Source organism: Pleurodeles waltl, chromosome 3_1 (genome assembly GCF_031143425.1).
Source record: "Pleurodeles waltl isolate 20211129_DDA chromosome 3_1, aPleWal1.hap1.20221129, whole genome shotgun sequence".
Taxonomy (NCBI): domain Eukaryota; kingdom Metazoa; phylum Chordata; class Amphibia; order Caudata; family Salamandridae; genus Pleurodeles; species Pleurodeles waltl.
The window spans coordinates 1,039,599,152-1,039,615,045 of NC_090440.1; positions in this window are offsets into that span (position 1 = coordinate 1,039,599,152).

Consider the following 15,894-nt stretch of genomic DNA (forward strand, 5'->3'; position numbering starts at 1 on the left):
CTGCAATTTCCGTGTGCAACATTTAGAACAAAATAAGGATATCTTAGGAAACAGAATTAAATATCTTAAATTCCCATCATTTTAGGATTGTTTTTCAACCAAACACGTGACCTCCATGTCGTAATTTTTGTAATTTGACAAGTTGAAGGTACCAGAGATAAGAAGAATGATCCTTGCTTCCCAAACAGTGCAGTGCCTAACTGGGATGATGTATGTGAAGATGGGACTTTTCCTATCAGTGATAAAACGATAAACATTAAATGCTTTTAAAAGTGCAGTGAAGAAGCAACAATTAATTACTCTACTATGACACAAGCAGGTCAATCAATTGCTAATTGTTGAGGGTGACTTGCACCACTAGCATTACCATGAGAACAATATATCCTCTTAACCCTTAAACTACAGACCTCCCCGCATCCACATATTTTATATGACATGCCCCTGGAACTATCTGCTGGATTAAACTAGCAACTCTAACACCAGTGGCTTCACTTCATGCTCAGGTATTTATTATAAGTACCAAAATGTTCCTGATAGACTGGTAGCATGTCACGTCTGTCTTGCCAGCTGCAGGAGAATAATCTCTAGTGACAAGTGTAGGAGGCTGGCCTGGTTTGTAGTGGGTACCTAAGGTACTTACATCTTATTTTTTGCTTGATTTTTTTAAAATTATTTATTCATTTAAGCTTCTTTAATACAATTTTGATAAGTGAATTCATTACATAGACACATATTTTGGATATATTATCTATCCCTTTGAACTCATTCCAGAAGAGCTAGCAAAATATTACTTGTAGCATATATGAACAGTGGTAGAGGTTAGCCACAAACTGGGACTGGAGTTGATGTATAAAGCAAATGCAGATGAGGATAAGTCTTGTTTAATTTCTACTCACTCAATTCATTGAATATTTCCTCATGGAGCATTTACCCTCTCAAGTTAGCTTCAAAATGAATAACGTGTTGATAGAGCCACTGATAAGCTTGTAGATTCAGCATTGACAGTAAACAGAACATTATAAAACAGAAGAAATAAATAACAAAACTGTGTGTTAGGTGCATCTGCTTCATTAGTGTCCGTGTCATGCTCCGGTTCATGTAGATGGGTCAGCATCGCGTCCCAGCTAGCAGATAAGGGATATTGGCGCATTCCCAATGCCAGGAGATGTCCCACGTCGAGTTGTTGGATGCAGGCTGTTTGCATCATTGGATTCCGCCAACAAGCCTTGGTTCAAGCAAGTACGCAGTTTGCCTCAAAAAGGAGCTGCCTGGACCCAACTTGGATTGAGGAGACAGAGGGGGCTCTTAGCACTTCAGAGAGCCCTCAGAAGACCAGGCAGCACCCTCAGGAGTCCCAGAACACGGGGACAAAGAAGATGCAAAGTGCGGTTGTCGCAGCACCACACTGGAAGGTCCCACACCGACAGAGAACAACCCAGGGAGCTGTGTGTCGCAGGATGGAGTGCTGGGGACCCGGGCTACACTGTGCACAAAAGATTCTAGAAAGAGGTGCACAAACCCCAAGGAACTGCAGAAGACGCTGTACACCAGGGTACTGTTGCAGCACGGGGAGGCAAGCTCTTACCTCCACCAATTTTGGACAGCTGGACTTTTAGACAGTCTGGGCCACTTCGGCCCACCACCTGTGTTCCAGGGAGCAAGCTTGTCGTCAGGAGAGGAGTCCCAGGGTACCGGTTGTCGTCGCAGAAGGGCCTCTGCAGAAGCAGGGAAGTGACTCTGTCACTCCACGGTAGAGTCCTTTGGTTCTTCTGGTGCAGGGTGAAGATAGGCAGTCCTCAGAGCATGCACATCATGAAAACTGTTGCAAAAGCTGGCTGGAGCTGAAGTTGCAGGCCACAGGAGTCGTCCTTGATACTTTGTTGCAATTACAGCGGTTCCTGGAGCAGTCTGTGGTTGATCCGATGGTCAAAAGCTGAAGCAGAGGATGCAGAGGAGTCCTGGAGGAATCTTGTAAACCGAATCTGAGGAAACACCCAGAGGAGAGCCCCTAAATAGCCCTGAGAGGAGGATTGGCTACCTACCTAGGTATGCACCTATCAGGAGGGGTCTCTGATGTCACCTGCTGCACTGGGCACTCAGAGGTCTCCAGAGGGTCCCCACACCTTGGAATCCAAGATGGCTAACACCAGAGACACTCTGGAGGAGCTCTGGGCACCACTCCTGGGGTGGTGATGGACATGGGAGTCGTCACTCTCATTTCCTTTGTCCAGTGTCACGCCAGAGCAGGGACTGGGGGTCCCTGAAACAGTGTGGACTGGATTATGCAAGAAGTGCACTGTTTGTGCCCTTCAAAGCATTTCCAGAGGCTCTGGGAGGCTACCCCTTCCAAGTCTGTAACACCTATTTCCAAAGGGAGAGGGTGTAACGCCCCCCTCCCAAATAAAATGCATTGTTCTGCCTTCCTGGGATTGAGCTGCTCAGTCCCCAGGAGGGCAGAAACCTGTCTCAAGGTGGCAGCATCTGGGGCTGCAGTGGAAACCTCAGAGAGCTGGTTTGCCAGTACTGGGGGTCCATGGCGGAGCCCCCAGGGCACATGGGATTGGCCCCCAATACCAGATTCGGATTGGGGGACAATTCCATGATCTTAGACACCTCACATGGCCATATTCAGAGTTACCATTGTGAAGCTACATATATGTATTGACATATATGTAGTGCACACTTATAATGGTATCCCCGCAATCACGAAGTCCGGGGCATTGGCCCTGGACAATGTGGGGGCACCTTTGCTAGTGTAAGGATGTCCTCATACACAGTAACTTTGCACCTAGCCTTCAGTAAATGAAGGCTAGACATATAGGTGACTTATAAGTTACCTTGGTGCAGGGAAAATGGCTGTGAAATAGTGTGTGCACTATTTCACTCAGGCTGCAGTGGCAGTCCTGATGAAAGGTTTGTATGAGCTGCTTACGGGTGGTAAAAGAAATGCTGCAGCCCATAAGGATCTCCTGGAACCCCAATGCCCTGGGTACCTAGGTACCATATACTAGGGACTTATAAGGGGGGTCCGGTGTGCCACTCAGAATTGGAATAAGGAGTCACTAAACTATAGTGACAAATTTGGTAAGTAGAGAGAGCATAAGCACTGGAGTTCTGCTTAGCAGAACTTCAATGACACAGTTAAGCATGCTGACAACACACATAGGCCACAAACTATGAGCAATGGGGCCCTGGCTAGCAGGATCCCAGTAAGACAGTAAAACCACACTCACAAACAGGCCAAAAATGGGGGTGACCATGCTAGAAACAGGCTACTTTCTCACAACAGGTTTTGGGGCAGACACAGCAGATAGCCTCATCACCCCAGTATGTCCCACTCATAAGGCAAACCATGCATTTTTCAAGTACACCTGCCTCGCTCATTCTCACTTCTGATAGTACATAAACATAATGTTGTTTATTCTCCCCCTTGGGACTGTGCCTCCTCTACCCTTTAAAAAAAGCTTCCCCATGCTGTCTCTTTCACTTCATACTGGATAGAATGGAAGTTATCAGGGATGCACGTGAGAGACAGAAACTCCAGAATCAAAGGTGGGCATATTAATAACCATCCAGTCTCAAATGTTCTGCCTCGGATGTTTTTGTACATCCAACCATCCAAGCACCAGGATCTGAGGAGGACTTTCCACATGGACATTCGGCGAGACCCCACTTATGTCCTTCTAATTCACTGGATTAGTAGCCCAAAAATGGCAATTTTCAGCTTATTGACGCTTTTTGCTGCTCATTAGACTTGTGTATCACAGTTTCACACATTCCTTCCTCATCCTTAATGCTATCTTGCACTATACAAATGGCAAGATAACCGGATGACCCCCCTGGGGATCTAACCGCTCCTGAATCAGAACCAACTTATTGTTGCCCTTTTCTATTCGTGGATCCAAAGAAAGCTCTTTTTATGTCTCAGAAAGAGACTTATAGACAGGATACTCTCTGAGCCCTCTCCCCACTGCTCCACTTGGGTGTCGAAAGGCAGAATTCCAGCAAAGTAGGCCTCACTTCTCACTTAGGCACATTTCATAGTCACTCCTCCTATGAGACATCCACACCAGCGGCCATAATGTCAGGTTTAGCTCATGCCCTGTGCCTGCATCAATTACTAGAAACAGCTGGGACACCGCACAGAGGTATACACACTACCTGTCACTTGTGTCCGATTACTCCTAGACTTATGCCTCTAGGGAAAGGGGTCACCACAACAGAAAATCAAGAGGAGTGTAAGGTGGGATCACATGAAGTGATATCAGCTTGAGAATAATGAGAAGCCGCCTTGTCCCCCACTAACTACAAGTTAAACTTTTTCAGTATAGCACTCCATAAAAAACCTATACCGTTCCAGTTTTTTAAAAATATTTTCCCACTAGAACTAAGTGTGTGGTGCGATCTTTTTTATACATAAGGCAGCTACAACAACAGCTTTCTGGTACGAAACAAAACCCATCCGAATATCTGTTAAAGTTACATTTTCGATACTTGGTTGTCTTGCTAGGATACTTTTTACTTCATCAGATTCTAAAACACAAGTGTGAAATATTCAGTTTTTCCCAAACTCACGATTGCGTTCTTAAGATAACTTGTGCTTTCCGAACAGCACGATGCTAACTCAATGTAACTAGATCAGATTAGCTGATTGTTTAAGGATCACTTAATACAGTGATAATATAGAGTAATATAAAAAGTGTCTGGCAAGACATCAGTAATTGCTTGGAGAGAAATGGGACGTGTCAGCAACAATGGAGTACTTAGGTCATGATGCACCTCAGTCAAGTTAATCCTAAGGGCTATCATTCTAAGGTGGACCTGGACATAAGGGGGCGCTATCCTCGGTCTAACACAACAGTCAGTTTCTGAAAAGACATGGCCACTGACTGTCCATTAAATCAAGGGCATGATTCACTCCGATCAGCCACCGCAAGCACTAAACAGCCACAATAATGGAATGGAAAACAGGTCAATGCACCCTACCCAGAAAGGAGTTCAGGAAACACACTGTTGCCAGACAGCTGCCTATGCGTGGCACTGTTGGGCTGTGTCCATGGACTGCATATGCCCCAGAGTGGGAGTCATTTTGTTTTGTTTATTTAACAACAAATTCCCACTTTGAGAGTTTGTTTTTGAAAAACAAAAATATTTCAACTGTTTTTTGAACAGCCATCAAAACTGACTGCGGCCACACACCAACCTTTTAGTACATTCAAAGAACTGCTGTGACTGTGGTTCCGCTCAAAGTAGAGAGAGGACCGTAGGGCTGGGGGTCACCTCTAAATTTGACAGACGGTGTACCCTCGGGATGGCGGAGGTAGTGTCCTTCGCCTTCCGAATGGGCATTACTCCATCCATCATACTTTAAATCAGGCCCAAATTAACCCTTTTACACTTGACTTTCAGGGTAGGGTAGAAAGGCAAAACACTCCAGGGCTTACTAAGGGAAGTGCTATGGGCCACAGACTCACAACTTGGCCACAAAATGAACAACATTTAACACATCAACGTTCGATGCTTTTCTTACAAGAAGGAAAAAAATTGAGATACGGTCTGATAACAGGTGTAAAAGCTAAGAACGCCCCGTAAAAGGCTTTGTACACTTCAGAGGGGCTCAACAAGGAAAGGTCCAAGTTACCTAATAACTCTGTGAGTGACCACTAGATCCCTTTTAGTAGAGGTACCTTTAAAGATTTGCACATCAACAGGTCCCAGTCTGTAGATCAGAGGAAAGCGTTTGTGAAAAAATATAGGTCAGTTGGTTTTGTCAGGGTGCCACCACACAGTAAATGAGCAGAAGTATTTAAAAAAACATTTCAGCCATATAAAACATTTCATACTGGTATCAGAAACATACTTATTTTAAGTTTTGCTGATTACATTATGGCCTTTATCATTTTTGAAAAATTAAGCTACATAAAGCAGAGGACATTTCTTTAATGTTTTTTATTTCTACTTTTAAACCACAGAGAATCTACCAGCAATGCTTCGTTCATCCCAGAGCTTCTAAACCTCATACTTTGTGCGATAGTGCTTCAAAACATTTGCATATCTCTCTTGGTCATGAATTCTTCTACCCAAGAGAGTTAGGAGGTCATTACGAGTTTGGCCTTTCCATGACTGCCATGTCATCGGCGGCGGTTGTACTGCCAACGGGCCGGCGGAAAAGACCGCCAGAAGATAGAAGATAACCAAACTACCGCCAGTACCGCCAGTGCGGTCAGGCCGCCATGGACGGCAGTAGCCACCTTCAGGGCGGCGTGGACCCTGTTTCCACCGGGCACATTACGAGGCTGCACACCGTCAAGGTTTCCGCCGCAGTCGAACCACCACAAAAACCCTGGTGGAAACCAACGCTATAAAAGGAGGCACTCACCTTCAGGAACACATACAGTCTGGAGCCGCCATGGAACCAGAACTTGAAGACCTCCCACTGCTCCTGCTCGCACAACGACTCCGGAACCAGCGACAGCTCCGAAGACAACAACCTTGAGTATACACACCTACCTGACACTGTAGGGAAAACCCGAAGTACACACACACACACAACATACACATCTGGGGCGGCAGGCAATAGCAACACACACATGTAACCACACACCCATACAGACATACTCACACACACCTACATACACACACCCACGCACACCCACACAACACACATGCACACCCATACTGCACCCAACATGGCCAACACATATGTGCAAGACACACAGCGCTCGCTGATACACATCACATGCACAGTCGTACACAACAAAACACAATAGCAACAACACCACAACTGTAACTACATAAACACTAAGTCAAGCGCTTTCAGTACACACCTCCACATGACACCAAATACATACTACAACACGTAACAACATCTGACATACCATATACACAATCACATAGCCATACAACAAAACATATGTCATACCACGCTAACACAACACACAACACATTTGACATATCCATCACCACACACACGCATGCACACACAACACCACCATTACACATCTCAACACAAACAATACACAATTTATCAACAAAAATGCATGTACCAAACACAACTTTATCCTACACACAATACACAGCCATCAAAGCGTCACAAAAGCCAGGGCCACACACACAAGCAGGCCCGACACTACAGCTAGCACAACTAATACACAAACACACGTTACACACAAACAAACCAAAAGGCGCCAAATTCTACACAGCCATGTGGAAAGAAAGGCAAGACAAGTATGTTACCATCGAAGCCAACATCAGGTTGGGCCAGATGTATTAAAAGTAGTATTTTTGGCAAAAAATAATAACTATATATAGATATCAGCCCATAGGTCTGTCCAATGTTGAATATGCCAAAGGCACAAATGGCACCTCTGTGTGCCCCTACTTGACTCCGGACTGCCAAATGACCTCCACAGGGCATAGGCATCAAGGGGGCAGGCACCTCAGGGGTTAGGAGGGATGGAGGAGGGGAGGTTTGGGTTTCGGAGGGGGGTCTTTGGGTTTGGGCTTGGGAGGGGGGGTCCTTGGGCTTCGGCCTTGGCAGGGGAGGGGCATGAGTACGAGCAGGGGAGGACATGGAAGTAGAAGGGCTGGACTTGGGGAGGAACACAGATCGTTTGGAGGTATAACGGGGTAGGAGGGGAGTAAGGAACAGAAAAGCTCTGAGTGGAAATGCTTTTTAGACACACAGGGGCAGTCATGGCAAAAGGGTTTGTGAGTGGAGGGAGAGGGAGTGGTTGTAGGAGGTGTATGTGTGGATGTCTTGGGTGCAAGTGCGTGAGATGAATGATTGTGGGTTCTATGTGTCTGTTGGGTAGGTGAGTGTGGGCTTTGGGCATTTATGTGTCTCGGGAGGAGGGGGGAAGAGGTGCTGGGAGATGCCATACTGGATGGATGTTGGGGTTGTGACAGCAGGTATGGTAGATGTGCTGCATGTGGGTGTGTTGGTGGTTGTGGTGGGTGCAGATGTGGTGACGGGTGGATGTCTACAGGTCTTCTATTGTGCTGACTGTGGGTAAGATAGGAGTTGTGGCTGGATCTGTCAAAGTTGGTGTGGTGGGTGCAAGTGTGTCTGGTGTAGTGTCTGTGAAGGAGGAGGGGGTGGTGGCGGAGTCAGTGCAGGTAGTGGGTGTTGGTGTGTCTGCAGGTGGGTGATGTTTGTGTGCATGCCTGTGTTACTTGACACTATTAAGAGACTACAATGCCCACTCTGGAAACAAATCTAATGACATACATATATCCTATAGATTAACATGCAGCATAATAAAAACAAATTAGAAAAACATCCTTTATTTATGTACAAAGATTATGGGGGTGATTCTCACCCTGGCGGGCGGCGGAGGCCGCCCGCCAGAGTTCCCCCCTCCAGAATACCGCACCGCGGTCGTGAGACTGCTGCGGTTATTCTGGTTTTTCCACTGGGCTGGCGGGCGACCGCCAAAAGGCCGCCCGCCAGCCCAGTGGAAAACACCCTTCCCACGAGGACGCCGGCTCAGAATTGAGCCGGCGGAGTGGGAAGGTGCGACGGGTGCAGTGGCACCCGTCGCGTATTTCAGTGTCTGCAAAGCGGACACTGAAATACAAAGTGGGGCCCTCTTACGGGGGCCCCTGCAGTGCCCATGCCATTGGCATGGGCACTGCAGGGGCCCCGAGGGGCCCCACGACACCCCATACCGCCATCCTATTCCTGGCGGGCGAACCGCCAGGAACAGGATGGCGGTATGGGGTGTCAGAATCCTCCATGGCGGCGCAGCGAGCTGCGCCGCCATGGAGGATTCATTTGGGCAGCGGAAAACCGGCGGGAGACCGCCGGTTTTCCGCATCTGACCGCAGCCAAACCGCCGCGGTCAGAATGCCCTGCGGGGCACCGCCAGTCTGTTGGCTCCCGCCAACCCTGGCCCCGGCGGTCCATGACCGCCGGGGTCAGAATGACCCCCTATATCCCATATACACATAAGAAACAACCCCTATCACAAACATAAAATAAGAAGAAAAGAAAGTGCTGAGAATTCCAGTGCACGTGATTCAGAAAGAAAAAAAGAAACCATAAGTCCATCCAGTAGAAACATAAATTTAAAAAGAGGAGCCTTCTGGTTCAACCTTTTCCTCATTGAATCATTAAGATAAATACAAAAGTAATAATCCTCATTCAAGTCCTCCCTTCATTATACAAGAGAAAATAAATCCAGGCTCAAACACCATCGTCGACGTTTCAACCCCCTCTGGCTCTCTGGCTAATTCCGGGCTCACACACGGTCTTCATCAGGACTAAAACGATAGGGGCCTAACTTAATACAATATCATTCTTAAAGCCACAATCTTCTTCAAAAATACTTCGCCTCACATCATATCCGAGGTTACTGAGATTAAACTCCTTTCACCATAATTTCACCAAATTGCTTCAGAGTAATCCCTTAAAATGTAGGAGCCGGTAGTCTTCATTCACATCCGACCTTCAAAAGGTTGGATGTGAATTAAGACTACCGGCCCCTATCGTTTTAGTCCTGATGAAGACAGGCCCTTTCCTCTAATAGTCAAAACATGCAGAGTTGGGAAGAAAACAAGCCATTGGAGATTGGCCAGATCTCCTAAACCTCGCTCCTTCCCAAGGCTGAGTAGAGAGAAAAACACAAAATATACGCTCTCTTATCACGCTAGGGTTCGGTGTGAACAATATATGAAAAACATAGCTTGGTCTAACATGTGGAAAAACACAGCTCATCTGCAATGTCGAACTCCATGATAAAGCCCATAGGCAGCTAAACTGAATATAAAATGTAATGTCTAATGCCACGTTAAAGCCAATAGGCAGCCAACCTAAATACCAAATGTAATGTCTAATGCCACGTTAAAGCCAATAGGCAGCTAAACTGAATACTGAATGTAATGTATAATGCCATGTTAAAGCCAATAGGCAGCTAAACTGAATACAATATGTAATGTGCTACTGATGAACATTGAACAACTAATATGCGCAGTGGTGAAACACAAAGTCAGTGGTTAATGGCATAACAGAAGGGTCCACCACCACCAGGGAATGCCCTCTAGTGCAGGATTTGGAAAATGTTGTGGATGATCTGGTCTCCCCGTGGCACTACCCTCACCCTCTGTGCCACTGGGTCCCTCACTGTCATTCGGTAGCAGCACTTTGGGTCCCGTGGCCTGTGCCCCTTCTCCTTCGCCTGCCGATGCTCATGCACACAAATAGAGAGAGTAAAGGAGGGAGGGAGAGAGATAGGGAGAGAGAGGGTTAACAGATAGCACACATACACACTTGTAAGCAAGCACATCTGTGACTCTACATATCCTGCCTAGGCAATCTCAGGTGCCAATACACATGTAGTACATCATGTCAAAACATGTCACCAGTACTCACCCCTGTGTGCCAACCCTCGCACCCATATCAACATCCAGGTAAGTAAGCACCACTGGAGTCATCCACATGATACCACCATTGCCATATCTGCATGTACATTATGTCCTGGGTGAAGTAACAATGTCTACCTGATTTCACATAAGAGCTCTCCATACTCCTATCACCTATTCGAAGTGCAGCTGAATGAACCTAACACATCAGGCCTGTACAGTTACAACAGCTGGTCAGTCCATAACCTTTGTGATATATCCATGACAGTCAATACTACTACACTCACACACCACACAGCATCTGCCTGTCACTTTACATGGCTACATAATACTTTGTACAATAATGGTAATTTCTCACTAATGACTGATTAAGCCACTAAACGTTGAATATTCATACAGGTGTCATGTGATGTGTACATTACAAGTACTGAGTACAGGCATGTGATTGGTCTCAACCAATCATAGAGGAATAGCTTCAAACACCAATAACATATCTATCACAACTAACCATATATCTAAGTGCATCTACAATGGCCCGTATTTCACATATAACACATCTATACCCTTTCACTGAGTGCAGTGTCACAACTGATGAACTTCAGGAGCACACATATGACATCAGGGTCCACAGACAAAACCACCACAAGCACTGTTAGCAGTAAGACTTCACAAAATCATAACACCACCTTCAATCACACCGTTCCTGACTAGAGATGACCTGTACCTAAGTCCTGACAACACACATCTTTGACGCTCCATCCATGGTAGCAATATGCATATATGGCCCAACAGCCCTGCCTTGGCACTGACAACACATCACACTACTACATAGGGCTGTCTCTGCAGTGGGAATGCAACATACATCTCACATCAACATATTATTAATACAACATCCAATCCTGTCCTAATCACCCATTTCTGCGAGGCCAAGGCTAGCTGACATGTTCACACTTCATCAGATGTGGCCTGAAGTAACAACTGGGACATGATGTAGGCAGACAATAAGCTATTTAGCACTGTAACGGCTAGGGCATTGGCATACATGATATTAACATTACACATTGTAAATGAAGGGGTCGGTCTAGGCACTGAACACGTCTAGTACCATCCCATTGTGTTAAAGGTTTCATCCCCAGAAGTCTAGCACTTACAAATGCATGATTTTTTTAATCAGACCATTTAAAATCTACATTACAAATGAGCCTACTCGACTAACCTACACATATCCAATAGATAGCAAATAACCAATATATGGGGATACAAGTGTCAAGCCATTAGTCCAGTCATACACAAGCCATATCTCTGATGGAAATGTAATGGCTGACTCACATGGAGTCAACACCATTACCAGTACCTGACTACTTTTATCCCTATGATAAAAGCAGAATCACACTGTTGTAAATACCGGCGTGCCATACATATGGGAGAAAACTGACACCTTAGAGCCACAAATGCAGAGGGATGGAGCAGGTCATACTCAATGGCTAGGGTGGTACACAAGCTTACATCCATAGTAAAGGCAGGATGGGGTCACACATGTGCCAATCTACTTAGACCAACTCCACAATGCAGACGTGGAAAATACTGGATAAGTACATCCACTGACCGAAGTACATCCACTGACAGCAAACCACCAAGACAGATCTACAACTAATGCTCAGGCTGGGTGGTTACTACCCATTACCCCTAAGTCTATTCTCATGGAGCATTGACTACATTTTCACTATAGCCACAGTGAAGCAGCTAATCCCATAAACTCTATGCAACTCCCAGGTTATAGTCAGTACTTACCCTCTTGTGGCTGCTGTGCTGCCCTCAAATGCCCATCCACCTCAGGGTAGGCCACTGCCAATTTGCAGCCATTAAGGGGGTCAGGATCCGACGGGCACCCCTCCCTCACTGGAAAGACATCCCCAGCTGGGCCTCTGCGGTCTTCTGGGCCCAGCGTCTCAGGTCCTCCCACTGCTCGCGACAATAGGTGCTACGCCGGCTATGGGCCCCTAGGGTCCACACTTCTTTGGCGATGGCATGCCAGAGCCCTTTCTTCTGATGGGTGTTCACCTGCATGGATGACACAAACAAAAGGAGAAAGTCAGGCACACTGGTACCATAATAACAGAGAGGCATATACACTTCTGACTCACCAAGTGCCCACACATACCCATCTTCACTTCCCACACACCTTCACTTCATACCCTCTGTAGGCATCTATACTCCCTCACTGGTACACTTGCCACATTCACCATCACACGCACCCCTATCACAAATGACTATGGCATTGGGCTCACCTGTTCCCCTGGTGCCCCATATAGCTGTTCATACAGGGGTAGGACCCCGTCCACAAGCTTTTCCAGCTCTTCTGGGGCAAAGACTAGGGCCCTATCACCTGCAGGACGTGGCATGATGGCTCCCAGAGACAGAACACAGCAGCTCAGGTCATGGAGTCTTGCTGACAACAGTGTCAGGAGTCAAGTGTAAAAGGCTGTAGAAAATAGCGGTCACTGCTGCCACGTACAGGACCGCCCCCACCAGCGGTCATCGCCATTGGCCCCAATCCTCTGTAGGCAGAGGAGAAAGGTGCAGATGACTTTAGGACTGAGCTCATCAATCAGTAGTTCCAGTGACGTACAGGTATGGTGATTTTGGTTTGGCAAGTGTTGAATGTCCACATGAAATGCTGACAATAGTACTCCAGAGTTAACTCATTAGTGGTGGTGTGATGTGGTCCTATCCCTTTGTGTGTGTTCGGCGAGCAGACGGTTTGTATGTCATGTGCACAGTTACTATTTCTCATATCTAACATGTTTACCCATAAAGGTGTCCTTGAATTGAATCTTCAATGTACAGATCAGTAATAGGCAATGTGTGCTGCGTCCTCCTGTAGACATGTCATTTCACCTACTGCCTGTGTTAAGGATACATGTACCTCTGGCTTGGGTTTTTATAGTCACTAGCCATAGCTGAGTGGTTAGAGGATTGAGAGTTGTAAATGACAGATGCAAGCTACAGTGCTACATGAGGAATATACTGTGACTGGTGTATAGCTAATCTCTGGGGACCCTGGATAGGAGGTAATCTACACTGGGGATGACCTCTATATGCTCCATATGTGCTTTGTGTGGCTCAATGCCACCCATTCTCTGTAATTGGCTTTTTGGATTTATGGAGGTTTGCATGCTGACTATACTCTTAAGTGGCTCAGGATTGTGGACTACCTGACATGTGTACTGGAACACATCTTATGTTATATGTCTCCTGCTGAGGATGCCACCCTCTCCTGTCCATTACTCTGGCTGCTGGAGTTGGGTGTACATATGGCAATCATGACTTTTGTTGATGTTGTAATGAAGACACATTGTTGTGTAGCCATTTTAGTTATAGCTCCATGCACGTTATTTTAACACACTAGGCCGCTGTGCACTTTAACCTAGATATATTTTATTCAGCTTTATTGTTTTACTATTTTTTTTGTTTTTGTTATTTTTACAATAACCATTTTTACGGTCTTGTTTTATTTTCATCTATCTAACTGTTTTTGCTTAGGCCAGCACTGTGTTCTCAAACAAGACATTCTTGATCACTCTGTGCTTTCTTCAAGGCTACAGCTCGGTACATTGCCGATGAACGTGGTAGAAGTTTAGTTTCCAACATTCATAGAAAATACACATCCTTACCTAGTGACACTTTCTCAGAATATCAGCTGTGTTATTATATAAACACTTCCGTGTCCCCTACATGTTAGAGGGATGTTCCAGCCAGGGAACCACGACTGTATGCTGTTTGCTGAATGCTTCGCTACAGATGCTAACGCAGACCACAAGCTTTTGCTCAGGCATGGAGGTTGATGTCTTCCCAGGGGAACCTGAAAGGCAGAATTAGAGCTGAACATGCTGTGCTCAATTATAACCTAGATAGGAACTAGTCCAGTGATCATAGTGACAATATGATAGTGTTGTTTTTATGCTTCACTCTTCTCGTCACAATACTAATACTGTCATGTTATGTCGTCCTGGTTATTGCAGCTCACGCTTTGCTATCTAAGATGCAGTCGTTTTATTAAACTCATTATTGAAACATATACTGCTTCTGTTTGTCATTTATATGTGAGACTGAATTGTAAATGAGAGAATCGGATGAGACCTGAGTGACCACGACTTTCCTGAGAAGGCAAGTATGTCATGCGCTCAGCTGCCCAATCATCACTATCCTTTGGTAGGGGTGAGGCACTGCTAGTTAGCCGGAGCAAAACCCGGAGTGGAGCGACAGGTGTCACCCGCAGTGGGTTGGACTCAGTCTCCCACATCGCGGGCGATTCTGCTGCTCAAAATCCAGTAGTCTCATTAGAATAATGAGAGCCTATGCAACAACATATACAGTTGCTGTGTTCCATTGATGTTTATTGTGCATATATTGAAATAGTAACAAGCAAATATAGCACAAACATTGTCCAAGAGGTAATGAGTGGGGTCAAGGTAGATGAAATCATTAGAGTAGGTGGTACAGCTGTTGGTTGCACAGGTCCCGTATCCAGTTGCCAATGGGAAGATGGAGTTATGTCATTGAACAGTCAACAAGGTGTCTCAGTGGCACACAAGGGAGACAAATCAGGCGAGGGTCACTTCCTGGTAGTGGGTGTGGTCTTGCCATCTGCTCCAGCCAGATGTCTGGATGAACGTTCATGTTTGCGGAGGGGAGGTGGTCATTAGCTACAGAGGGAGGGGTGTCTGAGGGCTGTGGTTCCCCTGACAGGGCCTCCGTTCCACTGGCTACCCCTAATGTCGATGGGTGTGATGTTATGTTGGTAGCGTAAGGGGCCTGCAGGTGGGTGGAGGAAGCATGCAGGGTGGTGTTGATATCCATCAGTACCCCTGCAGTGGAGGCCATGGTGGCATTGTGGGCCTGGCACTGCTGCATGACCTCCTGGTGGTATTCCCTCTGCAGCCTATGGTTTTCTCCCAACATGGTTATGACCTGGCACATCATGTCCTGGGATTGTTGGTATGCTCCCAGGACCTGGGAGATGGTAGCCTGGTCAGTAGAGTCCCTTGCGGGGGCATCCTCTGGCCCACAGCTCACCTCTCTTGCCCCCATGTGCCTGTGCCCCTGTCACGGTGTTCCCACTCCCTATGTTCGCAGGACCTTCATTGTCTGGGGTGTGAGGGGTTGACTCAGGTCCCTGTACTGTGGAGCACACAATAGTTGGATCTGTCCTTGGGACATAGGTTTGCAGACGAAGGGCAGGCTGTGATGTTGAGGATACAGGGTTTGGGGGATTGGTGTGGGCAGGATATGCATACAGTGGTTTGACATGATTCCCAGCAATGAAAATGACAGATGCTGCCCAGCATACCATTGGTGCTAGGTAGTGGTGTGTGACATGTGTTGCATACTCCATTTAGGTAGGGGTCATTCAGGTTTAGTAGATCTGGCTATGTGGATGGGTACTGGTACAGACTGATAATTCACATGACTGTACTGCACTTTTAGCTGGTGACTATTCAGCCCTGGTAGGTGTGTGTGGTAGAAGGCTGG